General features: G+C 43.1%; 2 pseudogenes; both read right to left on the bottom strand.

Moving 5' to 3' along the window:
• Positions 1 to 7258, bottom strand: part of LOC123089952 (lecithin-cholesterol acyltransferase-like 1) — an 85241-nt pseudogene extending 77983 nt beyond the window's left edge.
• An 84-nt stretch (positions 7259 to 7342) lies between these two features.
• LOC123089951 (lecithin-cholesterol acyltransferase-like 1) lies at positions 7343 to 18135 on the bottom strand (annotated as a pseudogene).
• Positions 18136 to 24572: the final 6437 nt, after the last annotated feature.

Raw genomic sequence — 24572 nt, 5'->3', positions numbered from 1 at the left:
TGCTTTGGTCCGGTTCTCTATTAAAAGGAGGCCTTAATATCCCTTAGTTTCCACTAGGACCCCGCTGCCACGGGAGGGTAGGACAAAAGATGTCATGCAAGTTCTTTTCCATAAGCACGTATGACTATTTACGGAATACATGCCTACATTACATTGATGAACTGGAGCTAGTTCTATATCACCCTATGTTATAACTATTGCATGAGGAATCGCATTCGGCATAATTATCCATCACTGATCCATTGCCTACGAGCTTTTCATATATTGTTCTTCGCTTATTACTTTTTCGGTGCTACTGTTACAACTACTACAAAAACCCAAAAACATTTATCTTTACTGTTGCTACTGTTACCATTATTATCATACTACTTTGCTACTAAATACCTTGCTGCAGATACTAAGTTATCCAGGTGTGGTTGAATTGACAACTCAACTGCTAATACTCAGGAATATTCTTTGGCTCCCCTTGTGTCGAATCAATAAATTTGGGTTGAATACTCTACCCTCGAAAGCTGTTGCGATCCCCTATACTTGTGGGTTATCAGTAGGCTATGGAGCTAGTGGTGTCACATGTAGGTCGTATGCTAGGTGATGTGTTGTTGTTCTACTTGTCTGATTTACGTGGTTTGGTTTCCTCGTGCAGGTGCACAAGATTCGCCTCCTGCCCTGCTCTTCCGGTGGTTGATTCTTCTTCAACTCCGCCGCATGCGTTAAGTCTCTTCTTTGCTCTCTCATGCATGTGTGCCCATGGCCATCTGGTTGTGCCAAGTCGATTGGGATGCCTACATTGAGCCATTCATTATGCTGATCAACATCATCTTGCCTAACTGTGTGCCAGGCAAGAAGATGCATGTGGAGCATTTTGTGGACGGAGGAAACTTGTCGGCCCCCACATACCTCCTTGACCATGGTGCTGATATCAGTCAGGAAGGGGAAGAAGGGGCCACTGTTCCTGACTGCAAAAAATGGTACTAGTAACTGCCGCCAACACTTTATTCTAAAACACTTGGTGCTCTCTGTGATATACATGCTCTGGGTATCCCCAAATATTACCTGGATTACGAGGATTACATGTGAATAGGCGTCCTCAAAATCCTGCTCAGTCCTCTTTGCTTTTTTTGTAAGTGGTGATAATTTGGTATAATTCAAACCATAGTCTGCTCTTACACTGTCACACAGTTCACATGTCCATTAGCCTGTTCATGTTTGTTACTACTACTATATTTTTGTGGTTCTTTGTCATAGGACCATGTTTCCCTATTTGCTGCTTGCTTTAAGTTGTGTCTAGACCTGTTGTAGCCTACATTGTTGTTGTGCTCCTATATATACTCATTCCAGCCACTTGACCCTGTTGTGTTTTGCTGCAGTAATGAGCAATGTGGCAAAGCAACAACCCAACTCCAAGGTGGGGCGGGCCCTATGATAGCGAAATGATGGCAAAGGTGAATGGGTCCTGGAACATCCCATGATTGATGCTGCTTTTAGGACCATGGTGCTGTCTGGCATAGGTTTGGCCATCGAAGCAGTTTTGTGTGCTCCGGTGATCACTCCGACGCCTCCCGTTCTGCCCCTCCAGTGGCTGCTTCCTCTTCGGTTCCGGCATAGGTAAGCCACTGGTTCCTCCCCACTGGTTAATGAAATGAATAAAGGCCACACACATATCTTTTTTGTAGTACCTTAAAGCTTGGATCTTTTTGAATAAATACTCCCTCCGTGAAGAAATACAAGAGCGTTTTGGATCACTAATTTTAGTGATCTAAACGCTCTTATATTTCTTTACAGAGGGAGTAAGTCTTGAAACAATTAATGTTATCAAATTTTATTGTTTTATGCCCTCGGCGAGCCATGATTGTCGTACTATCAATAAATCCATTTTCTCTCAACCAACCAGAGCTTGTTTCAGTGTAATGACTAACACATCGCTTTTCTCGCATGCTACAACTTCTAGTTAACCAAGACCTTGACTACTTGTCAGCCTTTGTGTGTTCGTGCAAACTCAATCCACTAATGCAATAACATCATTCTGTTTACCGTGGGATAGTAGCCTTATGCTTCAGTAGTTATTTAGTGTCGTTGTAAATAGTTTTGGTGTTCCAGCTACAATAAGTAAGAACTACGCAAGTTGTATACTAAAGTTGATGTTCCCCGGGTCTCCTTAATTTATAATTCTCATTATGATGGAGTTGTGCCATTTGTGATAGTGATGTGTGGCTTCTTGTGGTGGATAGAAGTCATGAATCTCAGTGATGGATACATAAGGTTTACTGTAGTTAAAGTGAATATGGGTAATTCATTGATTTTCTGGTCTGATGCATGGCTCCTCAATGGCACTGTGCAGCCCCTGCTACAACTTTTTAACGGCCCTCATCACCAACTGTTGGAGACATATGGAGCCCTGGATCCAGCTGATCCATCCGTCCGTCTCCAAGAGGAAGAAGTGGAAGAATGAAAGATGTCGATCTCTATGAACTGATGCATTTGATGCATCGATCCATCCACAATTGTTCATCGGAGGAAAAAGACCTCTTCTCTTCATCAACACCAAGAGAAACCACGGCCCAGCACTTAAGCACAGGTGCCCCCTTATTCATCCCCACCAAATCTTAATCTATTATATTGTTACCCTGGGACTAGGAGTGGGAGGTGCATACATATTTCATTCAGAATTAGGATGGCCATACATTTGTTGGTACGAACGATGCTTTGTCTTGTCATTTCTAGTAGTATGATCCTCAAATGAAGTGGCAATGTGATATGCAGGTAGTGTAAAGTAGTAGGTCTTGACCATGACATAAAGAAGTTGATTTCTTGCTTATAACACTTTATTCAGCCTGAAAACATCCTTGATTTGCTCTTTTTTTTTCTATTTTTTTGTTGGGTAGGAGCAACTGGTTGGATGCCGGAAGAAGCAAAGATATCGCTGCTGAAGCGGCACCTTCAAAGATCTAGAAGCGACAGCCTTAGAAGACTATTGATCACTGCTTTGTTTGAGGAGAGATGAAGCTTTTTCTCCTTCCTGGTGGAAGCAGTTCCCCAAGCGCTGGACTATCGTCGCCCTCTGCTTGCTTCTTCTCCTTCCTGCTCTGCAACATGGACCTTGTGAGTTCCTTTGTTCCCTGGATCTACTTATCTGGATACTACAGTAATCATTGAGTGCTGATATTTTAATAATAGAATTCTGCCAAGTGAACATGATATCCAGATGAGATTGTTGTGTAGATAGAATGGAATGGATTGATGTCTATCATTGTTTGCCTCCTGCCTGCAAGTCTTGACACTCGTGTTGAATCCTACAGATTGGATGTTTGCTCTTCCTGCTACACAAATATCTTTTCTTTAACACTACTTATGTCCATGGATTACTTCAGTACAGAAAAATTGGAGGATAGAAACAAGGTTTCTTGCGATGCTTGATAAATAATAAAGTGGCTAAAACACTAGAACACTCGATTGACATGTCATTTAAGGTCTCATTAGGACCAAGGATTAGTCGAGTTTTCTCTTGTTTCGTATCTGTATCTCCAAATGCCAAGTTTTCTCGCATTCTACCTGAACAAAGGTCGCAATTTATCTCCACACATATGGCTTGTTCTGCTGGAATGATGCCCTTGTAGCAAGGACATCAGCTACTCTATGTCGAATTATGTTTTTCCTGATGTCTTGTGTGGAATCATTCCTGATACCCAAGATGGTGTCCTATTGGTTACTTGCCAAGCCAATGCCTTTCGTCATTTCTAAATCAGATACTATCACATAGTCAAAGTCATGTTTTCCATACAGCCTCGGCTACAATCATTCTGGTAATTTCCTGGTTTTCTTAGCTCTGTGACATATCTTTCAAGCTATGGCCCCCTCTTCATGCCGGCCATGGAGCCATGGTTGATTCTGTGATGTGAATTGTCATGCTTTTAGCGATGATAATATTTTTCCTACTGTTGGTCGTCTTTTGGTTTGCTCCTGGAGTCAACATGATGCTCATGTTTTATAGCAACTAATCTTGATGTATTGAACATGTTGGTCCTGGCATTCACCCTTGACATGCATGCAGACCTATGGATCTCATCGGTGCGACTTGGTGGTCGCCCTCGTGGTCTCCGGCGACGGTTGTTGGGCGCCCATGCGTGCAAGGTTGAAGGCTTGGTTTGGTGCACGTCGCCTCTACTATGACGCCTTAGCGGCGTTGCTTTACGGCCTCGGCTGGTAAGTTCCCAGTTTTCCTAGCTCCTCGCCTTTGTTCCACTTGCTCTGGGACATAGCCTTGGAGCTATGACCCCTCTTCTTGCCAGCCATCGAACCGTGGTTGGTAGCTTGTGATGGTGGCTGTCAATCTTTTGGCCATGATAGTCTAACAGCTATGAGTTCCCCTACTGTTTACATAGTTAATTTAATTAGGGTGACATGCATTGGTTCCATGCTTTAACTGGTGCTTACAAGGTTAGTTAAGTTCCCACCAAAGTTACTTTGCGCACAAAGAAAATGCACTGGCTGTTGAGATACAGGGCGTTTGGTGTACTAAAATTTGCCCCTTTCCTGAAGATATAGATCACATGCCATGATGTATCAAAGGTTCAGAGTTGATACTTTTGTGAAACTGAATTTGTATTATTTTTTGCCTTGTTTAGCATGGATTCGCACCATAGAGATCGTGTCTATTCCTAAATCATACTCACTCCGCCCGGAATCACTTGTCGCTCGAATGGATGTATCTAGCACTAGATACATCCGTTTGAGCGACAAGTCATTTTCGAAAGGAGGTAGTAGAGCCTAGCGCTTGCTATTTTGTCGGTTTGATTGTATGAAGTACTACTACCATGTTTAGTCATCCATGAATGGTAGCTTTACTATAGTTTTACACGAGTTTGAATCACTGATTGTTCAATGGACTTCTATTGTGTGTTGAGTGTATTCATACTAATACTACATTCAGTGATGATAGTTTTACGTTATCGTTACATGGAGAAGAAGCTCGGATTGTTTTTTATCTGGAATTTTATTTGTGTGTTCAGTTGCGACGATGACAAAGTGGTCGATGCAGTGGCTACGGGAGGCTACGGATAAGATAAAAATCCTGGGAGCACTGCTTTGTCGCCACCCAAAATTCTGATCTCCGGGCGAGGCTACACGAGGTATGAAGATTGGCCATGCTTTTCTATTAAACACAAGGAAGGTCTATCTTGGTCTTGGTGTGACGATTCATTCAACCTGAAGAACAACCAACAAGGGAGGTAGAAGCTTGTTTTAGTTTGCAGGGGTGTTGGGTTAGCTTGTTAGCTGTGTTTGGCTTTTGTTGAGGAAACGATTTGGTTGGATGATGATATGGAACGTTTCATCCAGTCCCGTGTAATGACTTGACTTGGGAGTGCATGAATGAATTTTGCAAGGAACTACGCGGTGATTTTGATTCTCCGCTAACGCGTTATGCTGCTGAAATTTCTAGCGAAAATCCGCACGACTTGTCAAAATTTTGGCCTTGTTTGTAACAAAACCAAAACTTTTGGGTCTTTCGCCTCAAAATTTTGGCCTTGATTGTAATGAAACAAATTTTTTGGCCTTGTGAGTAACAAAACCAAGACGCTGAAGTGTCTCGCTCACTCTACATGATGTGATAAACCACTTTTTTTTTGCTTTTTTGTCGTTTTCACATCTTTTCACTCTGATGTTATTTATTTTTATCTTTTCACTTTTGCGCTTCAAGAAGCTTGCGTGGTCCAAAAGTAAGCCAACTAGTAACCATATGTCTGCAATTTAGAAAAGAATTCCAGATGTTATAGCGTTCAAATGTGGCATCACCTCATAAATTTGATTAGATATTATCCCAAAGCCATGAGCACTTGGAATTTTGTAATTTTCATCAAATTTTGGATCTATTATAGGGTTGCCAACCATATATCCCTAAAAACAATTGTATTGACATGGAAAAGGAATAAAAAATATGGTCTCAAACTCTTTTCCATTCTCTTGCCATTTTCAATATTTAATTTTCAAAGGATAGCTAATAACTTGCCTTGAGATTGATGACAGGTTGCTGGCCCATGTCAATTCCTGGAGGATATTAGAATCAATAGGTAAGTATAGTCCACATTACATCCTCAACTCTTGTTGATTTCCAAATTACTCTCCTCGGTTCATACACCAACTCTTTACAAATGTTGTCGCCGATGGTGGCGGCGCCCATGGCAGGAATGTGCATAGATGTGCAATGTTCTCAGAGATGCGTTGCTCGTCGCCGATGAGGGTGGGGTCAACGAAGGGCACGCCGAGGGTGTTGCCGAAGGTGAAGGTGAGCATCTCCTGCACCGACCCGCCCCACAGCGTGGACAGTGTCACCAGCCGCTTCACGTGCGCCGCACGCCAGGCGGGTGTGGCGCAGGCCAGGAATTGCAGCGCGTATGGCCCGCCGAGGCTGTGCGCCATGAGGATCGCCAGCGTGCCGCCATTGGCCGCCGCGCCCACAGACTCCATCAGCAGCCTGAGGCTCTCCAGGTACGCGCTGCCCACCAGCGAGGGGTGGCCCGGCGCGGCCAGCCCGTAGCGGAAGTCGTAGGGCGCGTCGAAGAGGTCGTGGCCCTCCTCATACCTGGCCTTCTCTAGCGTGCTCGCCAGGACGTCCATGCTAAAAAGGGCAGGGCCCGCGTTCAAATGTGGCGTCACCTCATAAATTTGATCAGATATTATCCCAAAGCTATGAGCACTTGGAATTTTGTAATTTTCATCAAATTTCAGATCTGTTATAGGGTTTCCAACCATATATCCCTAAAAACAATTGTATTGACATGGAAAAGGAATAAAAAATATGGTCTCGAACTCTTTTCCATTCTTTTGCCATTTTCAATATTTAATTCTCAAAGGATAGCTAATAACTTGCCTTGAGATTGATGACAGGCTGCTGGCCGATGTCAATTCCTGGAGGATATTAGAATCAATAGGTTAGTATAGTCCACATTACATCCTCAACTCTTGTTGATTTCCAAATTACTCTCCTCGGTTCATACACCAACTCTTTACAAATGTTGTGATTGCAACCCTCCTCCAGGTTGTACCGGTTTTTTCCTATGTGGTGGCCAAGACATCATCACCATGTCATATGCTCTCTCTCTCTCTCCTCTTTGTTCGTGTTAGAATTAGAGGCAACAACATAAAATTTACTTTATCCTAAAAAGTGTGCAAATAGTTTCAAATTTACTTTACTCAACACTAGATGCCTCTTTGTTGAACCCTTGTTGAAGTCAATAAGAATATGGTTGATCTCTACTCCCATCTGGCAAGTGCCACTAGCTAGCAAATCTCAACAGCATTTTCCTCATTTTCCCAGGGAAAAAACTCCGAAAAACCTATTGCAAACCTATTTATAAGATTGATAGGTTGTGGTGATGGCATTTAGGTTGATGGAATCAAGAATCCCGAGGATCTGGTCGAGGGCACTCTTGTCCTTGAGGATGCCCATGCGCGACACCTTGGGCAGCTCCACCACCTCGAGGACCCGCGATGGCGAGTCGGACCAAGCCTTGATCGGTCCCATGAGGCTGGCGAGGTTCACCGTCCCGTCGCCGTCACCGTACACCACATTGATGGGCCCCGCGTCGAACCCCTCGTCCCCGAACACGAGGCTCTCCATCGTGCCCATGCTGGTGCCCACGAGGCATGTCACCGGCATGCCCGACTCAGGAAGGACCTCGCCGAGCGGCCGTATCCGCGCCCTGTACGGCTCCACCCCGTCGGCGAGCCCGATGTCCTAGAGGAACAGTGTGACATTCTTGGCAGAGTAGGTGCGGTTGTGTTGTAGGAACACGATGAGTGTGGTGTTTCCGAAGACCTTGGGCGCGGGCAGCAGCCAGAGGTTGCTCTCGGAGCAGCGCTGCTCGTTGCGGATGAGTGATACGTCTCCAACATATCTATAATTTTTGATTGTTCCATGCTATTATATTATGCCTTTTGGATGTTTATGGGCTTTATTTTACACATTTATATCATTTTTGGGACTAACCTACTAACCGGAGGCCCAACCCGTATTGCTGTTTTTTTTTGCCTATTTCAGTATTTCGAAGAAAAGGAATATCAAACGGAGTCCAAACGGAATGAAACCTTCGAGAGCATGATTTTTGGAACGAACATGATCCAGAGGACTTGGAGTGCAGTCAATAAATAGCCGAGGCCTCCATGAGATAGGAGGGCGCCCCCCCTATAGGGCGCGCCCCCTGTCTCGTGGGCCCCTCGGGCGGCCACCGACATACTTCTTCCTCCTATATAAGCCCATGTACCCCGAAAACATCCAGGGGCACCACGAAACACAATTTCCACCGCCGTAACCTTCTGTATCCGCGAGATCCCATCTTGGAGCCTTCGCCGACACTCTGCTGGAGGGGGAATCGACCACGGAGGGCTTCTACATCAACACCCTAGCCTCTCCGATGAGTTGTGAGTAGTTTATCACAGACCTACGGGTCCATAGTTATTATCTAGATGGCTTCTTCTCTCTTTTTGGATCTCAATACAATGATCTCCCCCTCTCTTGTGGAGATCTATTCGATGTAATCTCTTTTTGCGGTGTGTTTGTCGAGATCCGATGAATTGTGAGTTTATGATCAGATTTATCTATGGATAATAATTGAATCTTCTCTGAATTATTTTATATGATTGAGTTATGTTTGCAAGTCTCTTCGAATTATCTGTTTGGTTTGGCCTACTAGATTGATCTTTCTTGCCATGGGAGAAGTGCTTAGCTTTGGGTTCAATCTTGCAGTGTTCTTACCCAGTGACAGAAAGGGTTGCAAGACACGTATTGTATTGTTACCATCGAGGATAACAAGATGGGGTTTATATAATATTCCTTGAGTTTATCCCTCTACATCATGTCATCTTACTTAATGCGTTACTCTGTTCCTATGAACTTAATACTCTAGATGCATGCTGGATAGCGGTCGATGTGTGGAGTAATAGTAGTAGATGCAGGCAGGAGCCGGTCTACTTGTTATGGACGTGATGCCTATATACATGATCATGCCTAGATAACGTCATAATTATTCGCTTTTCTATCAATTGCTCGACAGTAATTTGTTCACCCACCGTAATACTTATGCTCTCAAGAGAAGCCACTAGTGAAATCTATGGCCCCCGGGTCTATCTCTTATCATATTTGCTTTCAATCTACTTTTATTTGCATCTTTATTTTTTGCATCTATATTATAAAATACCAAAAATATATTTATCTTATCATACTATCTCTATCAGATCTCACTTTCGCAAGTGGCCGTGAAGGGATTGACAACCCCTTTGTCGCGTTGGTTACGAGTTCTTTGTTTGTTTGTGTAGGTTCGTGGGACTTATTGAGGAGCCTCCTACTGGATTGATACCTTGGTTCTCAAAAACTGAGGGAAATACTTATGCTACTATTGCTGTATCACCCTCTCCTCTCCGAGGAAAACCAACGCAAGCTCAAGACGTAGCAAGAAGGATTTCTGGCGCCGTTGCCGGGGAGGTCTTCGCTCAAGTCAAGACATACCAAGTACCCATCACAAACTCATCTCCCTCGCATTTACATTATTTGCCATTTGCCTCTCGTTTTCCTCTCCCCTACTTCACCCTTGCCGTTTTATTCACCCTCTCTTTCCCAATCTCCTCCTCTCTTTTCCGTTTGCCATTTTCTCTGTTGGATTACTTGTTACCATGGCACAAGATAATACCAAATTGTGTGATTTCTCGATCACCAATAATAATGATTTCCTTAGTACTCCAATTGCTCCTCTTAATGATGTTGAGTCTTGTGAAATCAATGCTGCTTTGCTGAATCTTGTTATGAAAGATCAATTCGCCGACCTTCCTAGTGAAGATGTCGCTACTCATCTAAACAACTTTGTTGATTTGTGTGATATGCAAAAGAAGAAAGATACGGATAACAATATTGTCAAATTGAAGTTATTTCCGTTTTCACTTAGAGATCATGCTAAAGTTTGGTTTTTGTCTTTGCCTAAAAATAGTATTGATTCTTGGAACAAGTGCAAAGATGCTTTTATCTATAAGTATTTTCCTCCCGCTAAGATCATCACTCTTAGGAACGATATTATGAATTTTAAACAACTTTATCATGAGCATGTTGCCCAATCATGGGAAAGAATGAAATTGATGTTTCGATATTGCCCTACTCATGGTTTGAATTTATGGATGATCATACAAAAAATTTATGCCGGTTTGAACTTTGCTTCTAGAAATCTTTTAGATTCGGCCGCGGGAGGCACGTTTATGGAAATCACGTTAGGATATGCTACAAAACTTCTTGATAATATTATGTCTAATTATTCTCAATGGCACACCGAAAGATCTTCTAGTAAAAAAGTGCATGCTATAGAAGAAATCAATGTTTTGAGTGGAAAGATGGATGAACTTATGAAATTTTTTGCTACTAAAAACACTCCTCTTGATCCCAATGATATGCCTTTGTCTTCCTTGATTGAGAATAATAATGAATCTATGGATGTGAAATAATTTTGGAAACAATGCTTATAGAGGAAACTTTAATGCTAGACCGTTCCCTAGTAATTCCTCTAATAATTATGGAAATTCCTACAATAATTCTTATGGTAATTTCAATAATATTCCCTCTGATATTGAGAATAGTGTGAAAGAATTTATGATTTGTCAAAAGAATTTTAATTCTTTGCTTGAAGAAAAATTGCTCAAAGTTGATGATTTGGCTAGGAACGTTGATAGACTTTTGCTTGATGTTGATTCTCTTAAAATTAGATCTTCTCCTCCTAAGCATGATATCAATGAGTCTCTCAAAGCAATGAGAATTTCCATTGAAGAGTGAAAGGAAAGAACCGCTAGATTGCGTGCTAAGAAAGATAGCTTTATAAAAGCATGTTCTTCTAGTTTCCATGAAAATAATGATGAAGATCTTAAAGTTATTGATGCATCTCCTATTAGATCTATGTTTTGCAATATGAATTTTGATGATTATGGGACTGATGATGAATCAACTTTGCCTAGAAGGCATCCTAAGAATTCGAAGTTTTTAGATCTTGATGCTAATTTTGGTAAAAGTAAGATTGGAGAAGTCACAACTTTAAATAGCATTGAACCCACTATCTTAGATTTCAAGGAATTTGATTATGATAATTGTTCTTTAGAAGGTTGTATTTCCTTGTTGCAATCCGTTGTTAATTCTCCACATGCTTATAGTCAAAACAAAGCTTTTACCAAACATATTGTTGATGCCTTGATGCAATCTTTTGATGAAAAACTTAATTTGGAAGTTTCTATACCTAGAAAACTTAGTGATGAGTGGGAACCTACTATAAATATTAAAATTAAAGATTATGAGTGTTTTGCTTTGTGTGGTTGGGGTGCTAGTGTTTCCACGATTCCGAAAACTTTATGTGATGTTCTAGGTTTCCATGATCTTGATGATTGCTCGTTAAATTTGCACCTTGAGGATTCCACCATTAAAAAGCCAATGGGGAGGATCAGTGATTTTCTTATTGTTGCAAATAGAAATTTGGTGCCCGTTGATTTTATCGTTCTTGATGTAGATTGCAATCTTTCTTGCCCTATTATTCTTGGTAGACCTTTCCTTAGAACGATTGGCGCGATTATTGATATGAAGGAATGGAATATTAGATTCCAATTTCCATTAAATAAATGCATGGAGCACTTTCCAAGAAAGAAAGTCAAATTACCTTATGAATCTATCATGCGGGCTACTTATGAGCCACGTGCCAAAGATGACACTACTTAGATCTATCTTCGCTTTTATGCCTAGCTAGGGGCGTTAAACGACAGCGCTAGTTGGGAGGCAACCCAATTTTCTTTATGTTATTTGTTTTTGTTCCTGTTTAGTGTTAAATTTTGTTTCTACTTTCTGTTTAGATGTGTTTTTAGCTTTTAATTAGTGTTTGTGCCAAGTAGAACCTATAGGATAAACTATGATGATAGTTGATTTGATTCTGCTGAAAAACAGAAACTTTGCGCTCACGAAAAACAATTCAATAAATCACAGAAACGAGATTTTGCATTGATTCTTTTTGCTTCTGATCAATAAACAAATTTTCCAGTGCTTCCTATTTTGGTAGTATTTTTAGAGTTCCATAAGTTTGCGTTAGTTATAGATTGCTACAGACTGTTCTGTTTTTGACAGATTCTGTTTTTCGTGTGTTGTTTGCTTATTTTGATGCATCTATGGCTAGTAAAATAGTTTATAAACCATAGAGAAGTTGGAATACAGTAGGTTTAACACCAAAATAAATAAATAATTAGTTCATTACAGTACCTTATGTGGTGGTTTTGTTTTCTTTCACTAACGGAGCTTATAAGATTTCCTGTTGAGTTTTGTGTTGTGAAGTTTTCAAGTTTTGGGTAAAGCTTTTATGGACTATGGAATAAAGGGTGCCAAGAGCCTAAGCTTGGGGATGCCCAAGGAACCCCAAGATATTCAAGGATAGACAAAAGCCTAAGCTTCGGGATGCCCCGGGAAGGCATCCCCTCTTTCGTCTTCGTTCATTTGTAACTTTACTTGGAGCTATATTTTTATTCACCACATGATATGTGTTTTGCTTGGAGCATCGTGTATTATGTTAGTCTTTGCTTTTTAGTTTACCACAATCATCCTTGATGTACGCACCTTTTTGGAGAAGCCTATTTGATTAGAATTTGCTAGAATACTCTATGTGCTTCACTTATATCTTTTGAGCTTGATAGTTTTTGCTCTAGTACTTCACTTATATCTTTTAGAGCACAGTGGTGTCTTAATTTTGGAGAAATTGCTAGTATCTCATGCTTCACTTATATTATTTGGATAGTCTTTTAGAACAGCATGGTATTTTCTTTGGTTACAAATTTGGTCCTAGAATGATGAGCATCCAAGTTGGGTATAATAAAAACTATCATAGAAATTGAATTGGATGCTACGATCAATTTGTTGCTTGATAATTGTTTTGAGATATAAAGGTAGTAATGTTAGGGTCATGCTAGTGGATAATTATGAAATTGAGAAATACTTTTGTTGAAGTTGGCAAGTCCCGTAGCATGCACGTATGGTAAAAGTTATGTGACAAATTTGTTGCATGAGGTGCTCTTTTGAGTGTCTTCCTTATGAGTGGCAGCCGGGGACGAGCGATGGAATTTTTTTTCCTACCAATCTATCCCTCTTGGGGCATGCGTAGTAGTACTTTGCTTCGAGGGCTAAGTAGACTTTTGCAATAAGTATATGAGTTCTTTATGACTAATGTGAGTCCATGGATATACGCACACTCATCCTTCCACTTTGCTAGCTTTTCTTATTACCGCGCAACTCTCGCCGGTATTGAACCCATTATTTACCTTCCTCAAAACAGCCACCATACCTACCTATTATGGCATTTCCATAGCCATTCCGAGATATATTGCCATGCAACTTTCCACCGTTCAGTTTATTATGACACATTTCATCATTGTCATATTGCTCTTTGCATGATCATGTAGTTGACATCGTATTTGTGGCAAAGCCACCTTCATAAATTTCATACATGTCGCTCTTGATTCATTGCATATCCCGGTACACCGCCGGAGGCATTCACATAGAGTCATATCTTGTTCTAGCTTTGAGTTGTAATTCTTGAGTTGTAAATCCATAAAAGTGTGATGGTCTTCATTATTAGAGCATTGTCCTAGTGAGGAAAGGATGATGAAGACGATGATTCCCCACAAGTCGGGATGAGACTTCGGACTTTATAAAATAAAAGAGGCCAAAGAAGCCCACCAAAAAGAAAAAAAGGAAAAAAAGGAAAAAAAAGAGGAAATAGAATGAGAGAAAAAGAGAGAAGGGACAATTGCTACTATCTCTTTCCCACACTTGTGCTTCAAAATAGCACCATGATCTTCAAAGAGTCTCATATGTTGTCACTTACATATACTAGTGGGAATTTTTCATTATAGAACTTGGTGTGTATATTCCAATGATGGGCTTCCTCAAAGTGCCCTAGGTATTCGTGAGCAAGCAAGTTGGATGCACACCCACTTAGTTTCTTTTGTTGAGCTTTCATATATTTATAGCTCTAGTGCATCCGTTGCATGGCAATCCCTACTCACTCACATTGATATCTATTGATGGGCATCTCCTTAGCCCGTTGATACGCCTAGTTGATGTGAGACTATCTTCTCCCACTTTTTATCCTTACAACCACCACCATTTACCACCATAGTGCTATGTCCATGGCTTGCGCGCATGTATTGCGTAAGAGTTGAAAAAGCTGAAGCGCGTTAAAAAGTATGAACCAATTGATCGGCTCGTCATCGGGTTGTACATGATGGGAGCATTTTGTGTAATGAAAATGAAGCATGGCCTAACTATATGATTTTGTAGGGATAAGCTTTCTTTGGCTATCTATTTTGATAGGACATGATTATTTGTTAGTATGCTTTGAAGCATTATTATTTTTATGTTTTATAAGCTTTTATCTTGAATCATTTGGATCTGAACATTCATGCCACTTTAAAGAAAATTACATTCAGAATTATGCTAGGTAGCATTCCACATCAAAAATTTCTTTTTTATCATTTACCTACTCGAGGACGAGTAGGAATTAAGCTTGGGGATGCTTGATACGTCTCCAACGTATCTATAATTTTTGATTGTTCCATGCTATTATATTACCCCTTTTGGATGTTTATGGGCTTTATTTTACACATTTATATAATTTTTGGGACTAACCTACTAACCGGAGGCCCAGCCCGTATTGCTGTTTTTTTGCCTATTTCAGTATTTCGAAGAAAAGGAATATCAAACGGAGTCCAAACGGAATGAAACCTTCGGGAGCGTGATTTTTGGAACGAACGTGATCCAGAGGACTTGGAGTGCAAGTCAAGAAACAGCCGAGGCCTCCGCGAGATAGGAGGGCGCGCCCCCCTATAGGGCGTGGCCCCCTGTCTCGTGGGCCCCTCGGGCGGCCACCGACGTACTCCTTCCTCCTATATAAGCCTACGTACCCCGAAAACATCTAGGGGCACCACGAAACACAATTTCCACCGCCGTAACCTTCTGTATCCGCGAGATCCCATCTTGGAGCCTTCGCCGGCACTCTGCCGGAGGGGGAATCGACCACGGAGGGCTTCTACATCAACACCCTCACCTCTCCGATGAGTTGTGAGTAGTTTATCACAGACCTATGGGTCCATAGTTATTAGCTAGATTGCTTCTTCTCTCTTTTTGGATCTCAATACAATGATCTCCCCCTCTCTTGTGGAGATCTATTCGATGTAATCTCTTTTTGCGGTGCGTTTGTCGAGATCCAATGAATTGTGAGTATATGATCAGATTTATCTATGGATAATAATTGAATCTTCTCTGAATTATTTTATATGATTGAGTTATCTTTGCAAGTCTCTTCGAATTATTTGTTTGGTTTGGCCTACTAGATTGATCTTTCTTGCCATGGGAGAAGTGCTTAGCTTTGGGTTCAATCTTGCGGTGTTCTTACCCAGTGACAGAAAGGGTTGCAAGACACGTATTGTATTATTGCCATCGAGGATAACAAGATGGGGTTTATATCATATTGCTTGAGTTTATCCCTCTACATCATGTCATCTTGCTTAATGCGTTACTCTGTTCTTATGAACTTAATACTCTAGATGCATGCTGGATAGCGGTCGATGTGTGGAGTAATAGTAGTAGATGCAGGCAGGAGTCGGTCTACTTGTTATGTACGTGATGCCTATATACATGATCATGCCTAGATAATGTCATAATTATTCGCTTTTCTATCAATTGCTCGACAGTAATTTGTTCGCCCACCGTAATACTTATGCTCTCGAGAGAAGCCACTAGTGAAACCTATGGCCCCCGGGTCTATCTCTTATCATATTTGCTTTCAATCTACTTTTATTTGCATCTTTATTTTCTGCATCTATATTATAAAATACCAAAAATATATTTATCTTATCATACTATCTCTATCAGATCTCACTTACGCAAGTGGCCGTGAAGGGATTGACAACCCCTTTGTCGTGTTGGTTGCGAGTTCTTTGTTTGTTTGTGTAGGTTCGTGGGACTTGTTGAGGAGCCTCCTATTGGATTGATACATTGGTTCTCAAAAACTGAGGGAAATACTTACGCTACTATTGCTGCATCACCCTCTCCTCTTCGAGGAAAACCAACGCAAGCTCAAGACGTAGCAATGAGGGAGGGGTCGACGAAGGGCACGTCAAGGGTGTTGCCGGAGGCGAAGGTGAGCATCTCGTGCACGGAGCCGCCCCATGACGCGGATAGCGTCACTAGCCGCTTCACGTGCGCCGCGCGCTAGGTGGGCGGGGCATGGGCCAGGAACTGCAGCACGTACATCCCATCGAGGCTGTGCGCCATGAGGATCGCCGACCTGCCGCCGTTGACCGCGCACGCAGACTCCACGAGCAGCCTGAGGCACTCCAGGTACGTGCTGCCCACCTGCGAGGGGTGGCCCGGCGCGGCCAGCCTCTAGCGGAAGTCGTAGGGCGCGCCTGTGATAGCTGGCTTATTAGGGATGATAGACTACTCATATCAATAAGCAATTCCTTCTTTTTCGGGAGCCCATTCAGAAAGAACTCCAAAGTTAAGTGTGCTCAGCTTGGAGTAATTTCAGGATGGGTGACCGGTCGGGAAGTTGCTCCCGGATATGCATGAGTGAGGACAAAGTGCGCAGAAAAGACTAGTATTGATCTGTGGGGCCAGTCTAGATCCCGCCAGGAGTAACGACCACCGGCGGGTGTGTCCGGGGCATTACAAGTTGGTATCAGAGCCGACCCTCGCGGTTAAACGGATGCTGGCGGACAGGTGCGCGGTCATGTTGTGCATGACGTTTGTGACTCGTCGTGGCACATGGCATGGCACATGTGTCGGACTGGAAGCACAGACGTTTGTGCAAAGAGGGAACGTTCTTGTGGCCCGACGAGGACGTTGGTTCCTCTGAGTGGGGGTGTATGTGATAGCCTAGCTTATTAGGGATGATAGACTACTCATATCAATAAGGAATTCATCATTTTCCGGGAGCCCATTCGGAAAGAACTCCAAAGTTAAGCGTGCTCGGCTTGGAGTAATTTCAGGATGGGTGACCGATCAGAAAGTTGCTCCCGGGTGCGCATGAGTGAGGACAAAGTGCGCATAAAAGACTAGTATTGATCCGTGGGGCCAGTCTAGATCCCGCCAGGAGTAACGACCACCAGCGGGTGTGTCTGGGGCGTTACAGCGCCGAAGAGGTCGCGGCCCTCCTCGTACCTAGCGTTCTCTAGCGTGCTCGCCAGGATGGCCATGCTAAAAAGGCAGGGCGCGCGTTCAAATGTGGCATCACCTCATAAATTTGATCAGATATTATCCCAAAGCCATGAGCACTTGGAATTTTGTCATTTTCATCAAATTTCGGATCTGTTATAGGGTTTCCAACCATATATCCCTAAAAACAATTGTATTGACATGGAAAAGGAATAAAAAATATGGTCTCGAACTCTTTTCCATTCTTTTGCCATTTTCAATATTTAATTCTCAAAGGATAGCTAATAACTTGCCTTGAGATTGATGACAGGTTGCTGGCCCATGCCAATTTTTGGAGGATATTGAAATCAATAGGTAAGTATAGTCCACATTACATTCTCAACTATTGTTGATTTCCAAATTACTCTCCTCGGACACACCAACTCTTTACAAATGTTGTGATTGCAACCCTCCTCCAGGTTGTACCAGTTTTTTCCTATGTGGTGGCCAAGACATCATCACCATGTCATATGCTCTCTCTCCTCTTTGTTCATGTTAGAATTCGAGGCAACAACATAAAATTTACTTTATCCTAAAAAGTGTGCAAATAGTTTCAAATTAACTTTACTCAACACTAGATGCCTCTTTGTTGAACCCTTGTTGAAGTCAATAAGAATATGGTTGATCTCTACTCCCATGTGGCAAGTGCCACTAGCTAGCAAATCTCAATAGCATTTGAAGGAAAAAACTCCACAAAACCTATTGCAAACCTATTTATAAGACTGATAGGTTGTGGTCGTGGCATTTAGGTTGATGGAATCAAGAATCCTGAGGATCTGATCGAGGGCACTCTTGTCCTTGAAGATGCCCATGTGCGACACCTTGGGCAGCTCCACCACCTCGAGGACCTGCGACGGCGAGTCGGACCAAGCCTTGATCGGTCCCATGAGGCTGGCGAGGTTCACCGTCCCGTCGCCATCACCGTACACCACATTGACGGCTCCGCGTCGAACCCCTCGTCCCCGAACACGAGGCTCTCCACCATGTCGACGCCGGTGCCCACGAGGCATGTCACCGGCACGCCTGGCTCAGGTAGGACCTCACCGAGCGGCCGTATCCGCGCCCGGTATGGCTCCACCCCGTCGGCGAACACGATGTCCTGGAGGAGCTGCGTGACGTTCTTGGCAGAGTAGGTCCAGGTGTGGCGCTCGGAGACGACGAGCGTGGTGTTCCCAAACACCTTGGGTGTGGGCAGCAACATACACATCTACTTTATCCTAAAAATGTGCAAACAGTTTCAAATTCAAACAACCGAGTTTTTATCATTTTTTATTTTCTCAATTGTTTGGGATTTCCTCCAAACTTTGAGGTATACATCTTGAACAATATCATCTTGTATAATAGTTTGTCTAACTGAGCTTAAATTTTAGTAATTGGCTTATAGAATAAAATATGTTTTTTTGTAGTATTCAGAATGGCTTGAAATTTTGGTCAAAACTTGGGGTGCCATTTTAATATAGTTTTCTCATCAACTATTTGTGAAAATGAATTGAACCATTGGCCCAGTGAATTATTTTTCCCTTTTATAAATTAAAACGTATAGATCATATGCAATATTTTCCAAAAGTTTCAATTATACGAGTTTTCTTTATAAAAACAAATGGAAAGGGAAGATATTGTGACGATCAAGATGTGGCTTCCACGTAAGCAACACCAATGGAAACTAGAGGAGGGTTATAATGTGGAGCATATTTTTGATGTTTTTCACATAAAGTTAGTAATGTGAGCTCCATCTTTAGAATCAAACCCAGATCTTAATGACTCAAAATTTTGTACAAAAACATATGATTTTGTAGTTCCTTTCGAACCGCTTGTCATAATACATTCAGGAATGCGCATAGATGTGCAATGATGTAAAGAGCTAATAATTACCTTATGAAATGCCTTGTGCAATAAGTGGAATCACCTTTCCAGCATATGAATCTCCACCAATGTATAAAGGATTTGAAAGGTACTGCGGATGATCCGTGAACCACAGTACATAACCATGCATAGAGTGGCCAATAATCAATGCTTGGAAGTTCTCCGTGCAAAATAGTATGATGGTACGACATCAGTGGTGCCACTCATCACCTTATTTAGAAATGTTTGGACCTGTGAAGATGACGAGTGGTCCCCAACATAGTAGCCTTTGGGATCACGAGCGAACGAAAAACCGGAACCGACCGGTGAATCCAATAAGAGTATGTTTGCCATCTGATCGAGAATTGTCGTCACTAAACCATTTAAAACTGATCAAAAATGAAATTGATTTCGACGAACATATCATCTGTAAGTGCTTCTAGTGCCACCCCTAGTTGGTTTTGGAGTATTGACGACAAACCTGGTTGAGGGACTAATGTGTTTGTGAGAATTGCAGGATAACACAGGTAGTAGTCCCTCTTTGATTCGGTTTACCTACCAGAGATGACCCCTAAAAGTGTGTGAAGACATTGAAGACAATGGTGGTCCATGAAGATATTCACATTGAAGACTATGACACGAGAAGACATTGAGTGAAGACTATGGAGCATGAAGACTTAGTTGTTTTGTTGTTTCCTTTTCTTCTTTGTTGAGTCATAGGAACCACCGCACTGTTAAGTGGGATCCAAGTGAACAAAGTCAGATTGACTAAAGTGATGCTCAACCAAATCCTATCTCTTCGAGCGAAGACAATGAGAGCAAATCTTATCCAGAGTCGGATAAGTCAGCTTTACTTGTAGCCCAAGTCAAGCTGCCGCGTGTGTTTGAAATCTGACAGTTGCGACACGTGTCAGTTCCTTAGTGATTCAGGGTCATTTCGGACAAATCAGGTCGGGTTGCCCTGTGGCTATAAATAGCCCACCCCCTACACCATAAATTGGTGGCTGCTCAGAGTTAGATACAACTTTTGTCATTTGAGAGCAACCCACCTCCAAAGCCTTTGAGAGAGAGAATCCTTGCGAGGACAAAGCCCAAACCACCCAGAGCCCAAAGAGTGTTTGGCATCACTGAAGTCTTTCTGTCGGCGTGATCTGAAGTCTTATTTCACTTGAGGACTGTGGATCCTCCAGCCGGTTAGGCGTCACGTTCTGAGCATCCAAGAGTCATTATGGATTGTCGGTGAACGAAGACTGTGAAGGTTTGGAAGTCTACCTTGAAGACTTACCAGAGTGATTGGGCGGGGACTAGGTGTCCTTAGCTCAAGGGGAATAAGGTGAAGACGCGGTCTTCTGAGTTAAATCTCAGCCTCCCTAACCAGACGTACAGTTGTCACAGCAACTGGAACTGGTCGAACAAACCACTGTCCTTCTGAAGTCACTCGTTCTATCTCTCTCTTTTCTTTACTTACCATTTGTCTTCGTGAAGTCATTGCCTGCTTGCAATTATCTGTTTGACTTCACTGTGTGACTACTTATCCTGATTGGCTTCGCACTATCTTCCTTTCTGATCCTTACTACCTAGCTGCTAATAGTCTTCGTGCTTTCACTTCATTGAATACTTGACTATGGCTTGTCTAGTGTAGTCTACCTTCCGCTGCATTCGAATAGTGTTGTTTCTACTGTTGGTCTTCAAAACTTCCATGTATTGAAGACTTTCATAAAAATCGCCTATTCACCCCCCCTCTAGTCGATAACTAGCCCTTTCAATTGGTATCAGAGCAAGGTACTCCCTTGTTCTGTGTGATTCGGTTTAACCACCTGGAGTCTTAGCTTTGTCGATTGCAGGGATAATCAAGGTCTCCGCTACGTGCCCCATCTTTGATGGCACTGAATATCCCTACTGGAAGAATATGATGCGCATGCATCTTGAAGCCATTGATGTCGATCTGTGGTATGTCGTCAAGAATGGCGTTCCCAAGACTGGTGAAGGTGTCACCCCCGCTGATGTGAAAAATTTCATTCAACTAGACTCTACCGCCAAGAACATCATCTGTGGTCATCTGACCAAAGGGCAGTATGGCCATGTGAGCGCTCTAGAAACGTCGAAGCTAGTCTGGGACTGGCTCTCCAAGGTCAATGAAGGCGTCTCAACTCAGTGAGATCAACGAATCAGTACTCTTTGCAACCTCTTCAACCGCTTCAAAAGACACGACAACGAGAACGTCCAGCTCACGTTTGATCGCCTAACTGATATCACAAATGAGCTTCGTGCACTCGGTGCAACTGACATTATGAAGCATGACATAATGAAGACACTGTTGAGATCTCTTGACAGATCATTTTACACCTTAGCCCTGATGATACAAGAACGCCCTAATTTCAAGACACTCGATCCGTCTGACATACTTGAGAGGCTCAACACACATGAGTACCAGCTATCTGAGAAACGAGATAACTATGGCCGAACTCGCGCTTTGAAGGCAAAGGCTGTTGCTTCCTCATCTGGAGAAGAATCTGACTACAGTTCCGGTGATCCTGAAGATATTGGAAAGGAGCTTGCTATGCTTGTGAAGAAGTTCCAGAAATTCACTAGGAAGAAAAGCTTCAGAAAGTCTTCACGATCCAGCTCAAGGGATGATGAAGCTCCCAACCATGACAACAAGAAAAGAACCTGTCACAAGTGCAAGAAACCTGGCCACTACATCTCTGAATGTCCACAGTGGGACAATGAGAAGAAGAAGAAGAAGAAGAGCAAAGAATATGATTCTGATGACAAGAAGAAGAAGAAATCCTCAAAGTCTTCTTCCAAATCTTCCTCCAAGTCTTCATCACACAAGAAGAGCTCATCAGGCAAGGCACGTGCTTTTGTTGGCAAGGAAATGGATTCAGAGGAGGAGTCTACTTCTAAGGAGGCAGTGGTGGAGTCTGAGGAGGAGTTTGACTCTGGTGTCGCAAGTCTGGCTCTAGCTACAGCCTACACCGCCAAGTTCATCTTCAACACTGAAGAGAATGGCTCCGTCACCAACGCTGATGACGAGAACGACTCGGCTCCCACCTATTACTTCATGGCACGTGGTGCCAAGGTAAACTCTTGCGATGCTTACTTTCAAACATCAAGTGAAGATGACTCTGATGGTGAATCCAAACCTAGCTACAAAAAACTTGCTAAAATTGCAACTGAACAACAGAAAGCTATGGAACATATTCAAAAACTGTTAGACAAAAACGATGACCTATTGGACATGGAAATGACTAAGACTCGGTCCTTAATTGAAGACATAAAAAATCTTCATGTTAAGTACCAGGAACTTTAAGGTCGTCATGAAACGCTCTCAACATCTCATGAAAAGCTCTCCTATGATTATCTTCAAAGGAAGCAGGAACTTGAGAAATTGAGATCGGATCATGAAGATCTTCAAAGAGAATGAGTCACTTCGCGCTCAACAGATCAGTCCCGCTCAGGAAGGATTTGAAACACCATGTCTAAAATGCATTGAGCGTGATAACGCTGCCTCTGTTGCTGAATGTTCTACTGCTACTCCTGTTGCAATATCTTCAACTGCTGATGTGGTAACTAACCCCTCTGTTGAGGATACCACTATTATTGCTGATGAGAATGCCAGGTTCAAGACACTGCTTGAGACAGGGATGTACAAAAGCCTCAAAGGGCATCAAACATTATGTGATGTCCTCAAAAAGCAGATTCTGAAACCGAAACCCTAGAAAAGAGGGTGTAGGGTTCGAGAGAAAAATGAATGTTGATGGTCATACTAGAAACCTGAGCAGTACCCCAAACCACCTGGGTTGCTGCAAAGGAACCTCCTGTGGATCCATCCACCTTATCTGGCTTCACTTGTTGTCGGTGTCAAAACCGGCGGATCTTGGGTAGGGGGCCCCAAACTGTGCGTCTAGGCGGATGGTAACAGGAGACAAGGGACACGATGTTTTACCCAGGTTCGGGCCCTCTTGATGGAGGTAAAACCCTACGTCCTGCTTGATTAATATTAATGATGTGTGTTACAAGAGTAGATCTACCACGAGATCAAGGAGGCCAAACCCTAGAAGCTAGCCTATGGTATGATTGTTGTTCGTCCTACGGACTAAAGCCATCCGGTTTATATAGACACCGGAGGGGGCTAGGGTTACACAGAGTCGGTTACAATGGTAGGAAATCTACATATCCGTATCGCCAAGCTTGCCTTCCACGCCAAGGAAAGTCCCATCCGGACACGGGACGAAGTCTTCAATCTTGTATCTTCATAGTCTTGGAGTCCGGCCGATGATGATAGTTCGGCTATCCGGACACCCCCTAGTCCAGGACTCCCTCACTTGTGCTAACCCAATTATCATTGATGAATCCTTTGATGCAAACTGTAAGTTGTTTAAGAATCAGAATGGCGAAGTGTTTGCCAGGTATATTGGTACTAACTGCAGGAATGGGTCACCTATGAAGAAGATATGGGTACCCAAGAGTTGCCTTGAGAATCTTCCGGTGGATGGCATCATGAAACCACCTGTGAAGAAGACAAACCCCCTACCAAAGGCTTCATATGTTCCAAAAGCTTCATACAGACCAAGGACTCATCTGAGTCACCCTAACGTCAATGTTTTGCAGGAAAATCATACTCAGACCCATGAATGTGAGCGTGTTTCATTAAACCGCTATGTTCATAGAACCAAGAACTTTTCTGCTTATTCATATGAGTATTATTGACCCCCTACAAGGCTATATACTAGGGCTCTGAAGCCAAAATTCTCAGATGCCGGTGGGGATGCATGTTTCCGTCCGCCCATATAAGGGGATAAAGATCCAACCTTTTTACCTGCGCCTTCTTCCTCCTTGGCTTATCCATCTCTGCGAACCCGAGCTCCAGCGCCCAAGCCCGCACATCTCACCTCAACCTTCTCCAACTATGTCCGGAGCAGGAGGCAAGTGGATGGCCTCCTCCGTCACGGAGGGGCAGATGCAGAAGCTGCGCAACGCCGGATACTTGTCCAGCGACATCGCGCACCGGCTCCCCAACGAGGGAGAGCTCATCCCCACCCCCAAGCCCCATGAGAGGGTAGTATTCCTTCCCCATTTCCTCCGCGGACTGGGCTTCCCACTCCATCCCTTTATCCGGGGGCTCATGTTCTACTACGGCCTGGATTTCCATGATCTGGCCCCGAATTTCATCCTCAACATCTCGGTGTTTATCGTCGTGTGCGAGGCCTTCCTCTGCATCCAGCCCCACTTCGGCTTGTGGCTCAAGACCTTCAGTGTCAAGCCGAAGGTTGTGAAGGGCAGCCAAGCGGAGTGTGGAGGCGCCATGGTGGGCAGGATGTCCCACGTTACTTGGCTCGAGGGCACTTTCGTGGAAACCATCAAGGGGTGGCAATCGGGGTGGTTCTACATCACCGACCCGCGTGACCCCGAATGGGCAGCGGTCCCCGAATTCAGATCTGGCATCCCCACACGGCTCACCTCCTGGAAAGAGAGCGAC

The sequence above is a fragment of the Triticum aestivum genome, chromosome 4B, assembly GCF_018294505.1.
Source record: "Triticum aestivum cultivar Chinese Spring chromosome 4B, IWGSC CS RefSeq v2.1, whole genome shotgun sequence".
NCBI classification, from domain to species: Eukaryota; Viridiplantae; Streptophyta; class Magnoliopsida; order Poales; family Poaceae; genus Triticum; species Triticum aestivum.
Note: the sequence above shows the minus strand (reverse complement) of the source record. Positions and strands in the feature narration are given on the sequence as shown.